Source organism: Phoca vitulina, unplaced genomic scaffold, assembly GCF_004348235.1.
Source record: "Phoca vitulina isolate PV1807 unplaced genomic scaffold, GSC_HSeal_1.0 scaffold7, whole genome shotgun sequence".
Classification (NCBI taxonomy): Eukaryota; Metazoa; Chordata; class Mammalia; order Carnivora; family Phocidae; genus Phoca; species Phoca vitulina.
Genome location: NW_022589710.1, coordinates 55449786 through 55457091, shown reverse-complemented (window position 1 = coordinate 55457091; position 7306 = coordinate 55449786).

Below are 7306 nucleotides of genomic sequence, written 5' to 3'. Positions count from 1 at the left end.
CATCACATTGCATGTAGTAGAGAAACTGGGAACTACAGAAAATTCACTTAAAGAAAAAGAAACCAGACAAATAGGGAATACTCTTATACCTAAGAGGAGTTTCATTTTCTCTTTTCCTCTCTCCACCACATAGTTGGATTCCAGCTGCTATTATAGATAGAAAAACACCACCCGTGGAAACAGAATAAAAAATGAAGGCCAAGCATCCGAGTGCCCACCCTTTCTGCTCTTGCAGGAAATTGATCATGATTACATGCATCTGATCTTAATGGATAGTCCCTGCTCTAAGCCCCAAGGAGAACAGCCAAAGAGGAGAGGAAAAAGCAACTCAAGATCCCTGCCAAAATGCCAAAATGCCCTGAGGAAGAAATTGCTTCCTTGAGTTAAATCTGCAGATGATTTTAGCCTTGTGTTTATGTGCAAACAATAAGTCAATAGTATTAATATCTAATTCCATTTACGCCCCCAGACACTGATAGTGGTATTCTATCCAAAGTAAGTTACCAAGTTTTCATTTCAAATCCTTAGAAAATTAGCATTCTATTAGAAACATTCAAATAATCACACAAAAGACAATTAAGAATTTGTCAAATATTCACAAATAAAAACATAGAATACATACATATATGATTATGAAATGAGTCAGGTGACATAAGCTCATCAGCTAACCCAAGAAATGTTAGATATCTTGAAAAGAATTTTTTTTTTCAAGCCAGTTATATTTATCAAATTAAGTGGATGTCATTCTCCCAAAAAAGATGGCGGCTTCCAGAATAAGGAGGATATTGTTTTTGCCCCTAGGAACTAGAATAGATTTGGCAATTTTTTATATATCTCTGGTTTTCATTTTGGCCACCTAGGGATTTGGGCAACCATGTCCATGCTACATATTAGTTCACTATCCCCACTCTGGATGATGTAAGTAGAGCTGCATAAGTTTTATTAACATAAGGACACAGTTTTAGCCATCTTGCCATGAAACACCCAATAAATAAATAAATAAATAAATAAATAAATAAATAAATAAGACAATCACTCTTTGGCTAAGGATTTTACTTAGAATGAATGGCTATGGAAGAAAATGTCTTTGGTTATTGTCTACATGGAAAAAGATCCCTCAAAGTTATTTTTTTTCCCTGCATATTCCAGTAATAGGGATTTGGACTTCTCTGAGTCCCCCAGAAGTATACAGAGAACCTGAAATAGAAAATGAGAGGGAGGATTTGAGATATAATAGGTCATGAGTGTTCTGGTGGCAGCTGGGGCCTAGGAGGGGGCATGACCATTTAGAAGTTCCCTGCCATGAGAAATGGATTGAGATTTTCCAGGAGTAAGAATATTTGATATTCATCTTAAAGTTGTGTGCTGTTTATGCTCTAATCTCCATTGCCTCCAAATGTTCATTAATCTTCTTTTACAAATTATGGACTTGAGTTCCTAGAACTTTGTGGGATAAAGGAGGGAGACAAGACTATTTTAGCTCCAGAGATGACCAACAGTTGGGGGTGACTGAGGAGGTGGGTACCACTACATATACTTTATATTTATTTGACATGGATGTATATTATGTACAGATCTTAAAATGGGGGCAGATAGAATCACAATAGGCAAGGACAGACTGGAGGGTAAATATGCAGGCATTAAACTAGAAAGATAATTCCCAGCCTGACAATCTCTCCTAAATCATGAAGAGCCCTTTAGATAACATTCTCTGGAAAATCTGACCCCCTCCCATATACTTTCCTAAACTTAAAACATGAAGAGTTGTATCTCTCAAATCACTGGTTCAAATTTAGGCCAGGCTACTAAAAGTATGCTTTGAGAGAGATCTTATTTTCTGATTAGGTCTTAGTGAAAGATTGGGTATTTTCCATCACCAATTCATCATGTAACCCTTTTGCTTAAGAATTTTTTTTTTTAATCTAACAAGCAGTTAGTATATTCAGTAACTATAGCGTTTTCCATAGGAAGAGAGTCCCACTTTGTGAATTCTGATGAATATAGGACAAGATTATGTTAACAGAATGATGTATATTTTTGTTGATATATAGATAACTTTATATATTTGGCTCTTTACTAGTGTTCATTTTGAAATCATTCTTATTCTGTTTCCATAGATTCTCTGATATTATTAACTAAAAATGTGCAGATTGTATCAATATAAAGATAATTTCTTCTCACCAGACAAAAACTTCCAATTAGGATTTAAGAAATTTGCAGAAGGAAGTCTGATAGATTTACCATGTTTTAATATTTCAAATAGAATACTGCATTTCCAATGGAAGAGTAAGATGTATGGGAAATACAGTTCAATGTAATATGGACTTTCATATAATAATTCTTTGAATTTTGTTTTTAGAAAAAATAAGTCCAATATTAAGAACCACCACCAATATATCATATTTTAATAGATATATGCTATATCTGCCAATTCCACAAATAACTTTCCCTAAACTAAGGTGACTCATTGTTATGTGAATATATTTATAAAAGTAATCTTCTCAACATTTTGTCATAGACTTTCTTGCAAAAGTTTGCATTATATGGTTATCAGGCAAAAAAAAAAAAGTAACTCACAGGTAATTACAAAGTTCACAGCAATTCTGTTAATTGTCTCCACCCCTAAAGCCAATGACCTGGAAATCTTGTTTACAGCATAATTTTAATCCTTCTAGCCACAGCTGGACAGACACCTTAAAACACACTTCCCACTTTTGCTTAAACTATTTCAAGTTTGCTTACATTGAGTATCCTAACTGGCAAGGTATGGGGAATCATTTATAGAAACTAAATTTCTAAGGCTTACCAAGAATAATGCATTTAGATTAAGAAAACAGACCTTCAAACTATGGGAAAAAAATTACAAAAGAGACCACCCTCTAAAAAGAACATACAGAGGGAAGTTGAGAAGGATTCACACGGGGTCATTTCTGTATGTGAAGTGAATGTTAAAGGAATGCATCTACCATCTCATCCCATTCAAAGACATAATCCAGCTTGGATCTGTGCTAAACATGTGGGAATGAACTGAAGCAAGTCAAAGGGAGGATGAACATGTGAGAGTCTTTGTAGTCCCATTTTCTGAAGACCCTGTGAAACATGAACTGCATGCAAGACTACCTTCTCATCTAATCATGTACACTGTCTTTCTGATCTTTCCAGGAGTTCTTAACCTGAAGCCACAGAGTGAAATCCATATTCAATGCAAATATAACACCTTTCAGTTCTGGAATGTTCTCTTTTGTCTCCAGATTTTGCACATACAGTGGTGTTGGATGGTTCTGGTTCAAGGTCTTTCATGAGGTTGTATTAAAGATGTCAGCCAAGAAAACAGGTATCTGAAGTCCTGACTACTGGGTCTTAAGAATTTTCTTCCAAAATGGTGAAGGAGAGGAAAAGTAATTTTTCCTCTACCCTTTTAGACTCTTGGCTTTTACCCCACCCTGTAATAATAGACTAATAGGAGAAAAACAAAAGAGAGCTTAGTAACATGTATCCTCTCCTACATACATAGGAAATACTCTGGAAAGCTCAGTAATTCTCTGAAATGGCCCAAGCCACCACCTTAAATACCATGTTCAGCTAAAGACAAAAGATGTTGGGGGTTCTGGTGGATAAAAGTCAGTTATGGGAGGTTATGAGACAAAAAACAGTAAACAAGGGTGTGGTTGTTATGAAGACTTAAGTCAGTTGACTTCTCCACTGATAAGAATTTCCAGAGATTTGATCATCATCCTCTTCCCGGTATAGTGAGAGAGAGACACCCTTACAAATGGAGACTTTCCTTACACATGTAAATGTCTCTTTCAGAAGAGTAACTTCTACTAGGTTTTGAGAGAGTCTCCTATGCCTGCTCTTTCTTAAAAATAATCAGCTCAAGGTAGTCTTCACACCAAAGAGGAATATTTGGGGGTGACATATTTTGTTTCCCTTCAATGGCTAACTTATATGACTGGCAAGTTGGTATTGGCTCTTGGTAGGATGCCACAGTTCCTTGTCATGGGCACCCTTCATAAGACTGCTTGAGGGTATGGGAGCTGGTTTTGGTGGCTGGCTTCTTGAGAGTAAATGATACAGGAGAGATCCAGGTAGAAGTAAGAATATCTTCTGTGACCTCCCCTAGGAAATCATACACCCAAATTTCTGCAATATGTTATTGGTTGCACAAGTCAATTGTATTCAGAGTGAAAGGGACTGAATCATGGTGTGAATACCAGGGGAAAAGAATGATTATGGATTTTGGAGCCTGGATATTACAAGGGGTTAACAAATCAGGTTCTCATGGTTAAGTTTATATGTGGGATAGTTTTTCAAAGTAAGGCTCCTCAACTCTATTCATATTCTCTTTTGTTAAATTTATAGAGCTTATTGCCTAATTTTCTGATAACAGTGTAATACTCAAAACAATACATGTAGAGTCCTGCATTAAGATAAAGTATTTGGTCAGCAGGTTATCACTGACCTTATCTATGTAGAGGTGGTAATTACCTATGTGTGTATATGTGTGTGTCATAATGCTCGGGTAACTTTGCTACAAAATGGGAACTATCCCACTATGTAATTCACCAACCATTTTCACTTGACATCCTATTTTAAAATAAAAATATGCATAGATTATAGCCACTAGCCCCACTCCAGAAAAAAAAAAAAAAAAAGCTTTTCAAAAATACAAAGAGAGATGATCAGGCACATTTTCTGCTTAATGATTTGTGGTATATAGTAATACATATGTATATGTATATATAAAATCTTATATATATATAAAAAGGAATAATTATCTTCCTTTTTATATTATGTAGACCATACAAGAGAGACTACCTGAGTATTGGCACTAAAAAAAAAAAAAAAAAAGAAGGAAAAAGGGACAAATCTTGTCAGTTTGATATTTAATTTTACATTTAACAGGAAAAATAAAACCTCTTTACTTTTAAAAGGAAGAAGGTTACCAAAAAAAACAACTGACCTGCGATCAAGAAACATATGCCTTATTGCTAATTTACCACATATTGTATTTTTCAGTGTTCTTTTTTTTTTTAAAGATTTTATTTATTTGTCAGAGACAGAGAGACAGATAGCAAGACAGCACAAGCAGGGAGGAAAGGGAGAAGCAGGCTCCCCACTGAGCAGGGAGCCAGATGCAGGACTGGATTCCAGGACCCTGGGATCATGACCTGAGCCGAAAGCAGACACTTAACCGACTGAGCCACCCAGGCATCCCATTGTTGTTTGTGCCTTAGTATGTTTGTTTCTGTGTTTCTTTTTTTTCTTTTTTTTTCGAGAGAGTATGAGTGAGCCTACGGAAGGGGGCAGTGGGAAAGGGTAGAGGGAGAGGAGAAGAGTGAGAATCTCAAGCACACTCCATGCCCAATGTGGAGCCTAATGCAGGGCTCCATGCGTGGGGCTTGACAAGGGACTCGATTCCAGGACCCTGAGATTATGACTTGAGCCAAAATCAAGCATTTAACTGACTGAGCCATCCAGGCGCCCCTCTGTGATTAATTCTTAAGTCTTTATCTTCCTCACCTGGAGAAACAGCCTCTGTCATGGTCAGCAATTTTGATCCCTCAGTAATCACGGTGGAGTTTTTTTAAAGTAATCTATAGTCTGCCCTATGTGGTTTAAGGTGTCACTAATTCCAAATTCCAACAAGAAAATGACAAAATACAAATACAAATGGCTGCAAACTAAAGGAACATTTCATTAGGTAACCTGAAGCAATGAAAGGAACTTTGTAATGCCATTACGTTTTTGTGGAAATGTTTTAGGGCTAGCACTAAGTATTTACCTCAAGACTTCCTGCTGTTTAAAAAAGCAAACAAGTAAACAAAACCACCATAAGCAAAAGCAGTGAATGCAAATAACTTTGCTTTTAAAAAACATATGTTTTTGAAAGTTGGAAAGGGCAGTTTTAAAAGTGTTTCAAAGGCAGGAATATGTTGCATGGGTACTATATTTTAACCTCTAAGAGGGAATTACATTAAATTGCACTAAATGGTACTCTTCATTGAATACAATTTGGGATGAATATAAAGAATGAAATTTCTCCATTAAAGTTGGCCATGTTTACATCTTTGTACCAGTACTTGTGACCAATTGTCATTCTTATTACATCACAAAAGACAAGTCCCTTTGGTGATTGAGAACAGTTAGCACCAGGTACTTTCCTGGTTTTCAATGAAATAAAGTTATCTTCTATAAAAACAAAACCTCACTATTAACTTCTTAGGTGTTATCAGTATATGGCAAGGCTAAACAATGAAAAATAATACTAATGTACAATTTTTTTTTTAAAGATTTTATTTATTTATTTGACAGAGAGAGACACAGCGAGAGAGGGGACACAAGCAGGGGGAGTGGGAGAGGGAGAAGCAGGCTTCCCGCCGAGCAGGGAGCCCGATGCGGGGCTCGATCCCAGGACCCTGGGATCATGACCTGAGCCGAAGGCAGACGCTTAACGACTGAGCCACCCAGTCGCCCCCTAACGTACAATTTTAAATGTAAGTACGAACAAAGACCATAGTGCATAGCAGACAACTAATAAATATTTGTGGAATAAACAAATGATTTTTTTTTAAACATTTTGACTTTGCTTTCTCATTTTAAAATCAATTCCAAATCCAGTGCTTAGTTTGATGCAATATTCACTGCATTGACAACAGCATTATTTTGTGAATTAAATCTTAGAAAGCATCTTAAGTTGTTGTTGAATGAATAAATGAAATTATTATTTTCTTGCATTTTATAACTTTGGGAAGACGACTGTGGAGAGGTTAAAAGAATCGGTAATGATGTTAGCTGATCAGCAAGCCTATTTTTTTTTTCTTTTTGGCCCCAGAATTAGACTGCATTTCCTAGACTCCTTTGCAATTAGGTAGGGCCATGTGTCTGAGTCTAGTCAATGTTTAGTTCATATGTGTTTTTTCTAGGACTTACCCATAAAAATCTCTCAAGTCCCTCCTACATGTCCTTTCTCTCTTACTAGCTTGGTGATCTTGGAAACCATTTATTAAAGAAGACAAAACCAAAGCTAAGGTTTGGTGCTGGAATCACCACTTGGACTAATCAGAAACCTAAGTTAAAATATCATTTGGGTGAGGTGAGAAGTAAACATATGGTGGTAAGCCTCTGACATTTGATGTTCCATCTGTTAGTGCAGTAGCAATTCCCAAATCAAATGTTTTGGGGTTTTTTGTAGAGCTAAAAGTAAGTTAGCAAAAATCCAGGATTGAAGGTGTTCTAAAAGGTGTTTTTCTTTATCTAATTCAAATTCAGTTTAAATTAAGTTTATAAATCTTCTTTAAGTTTT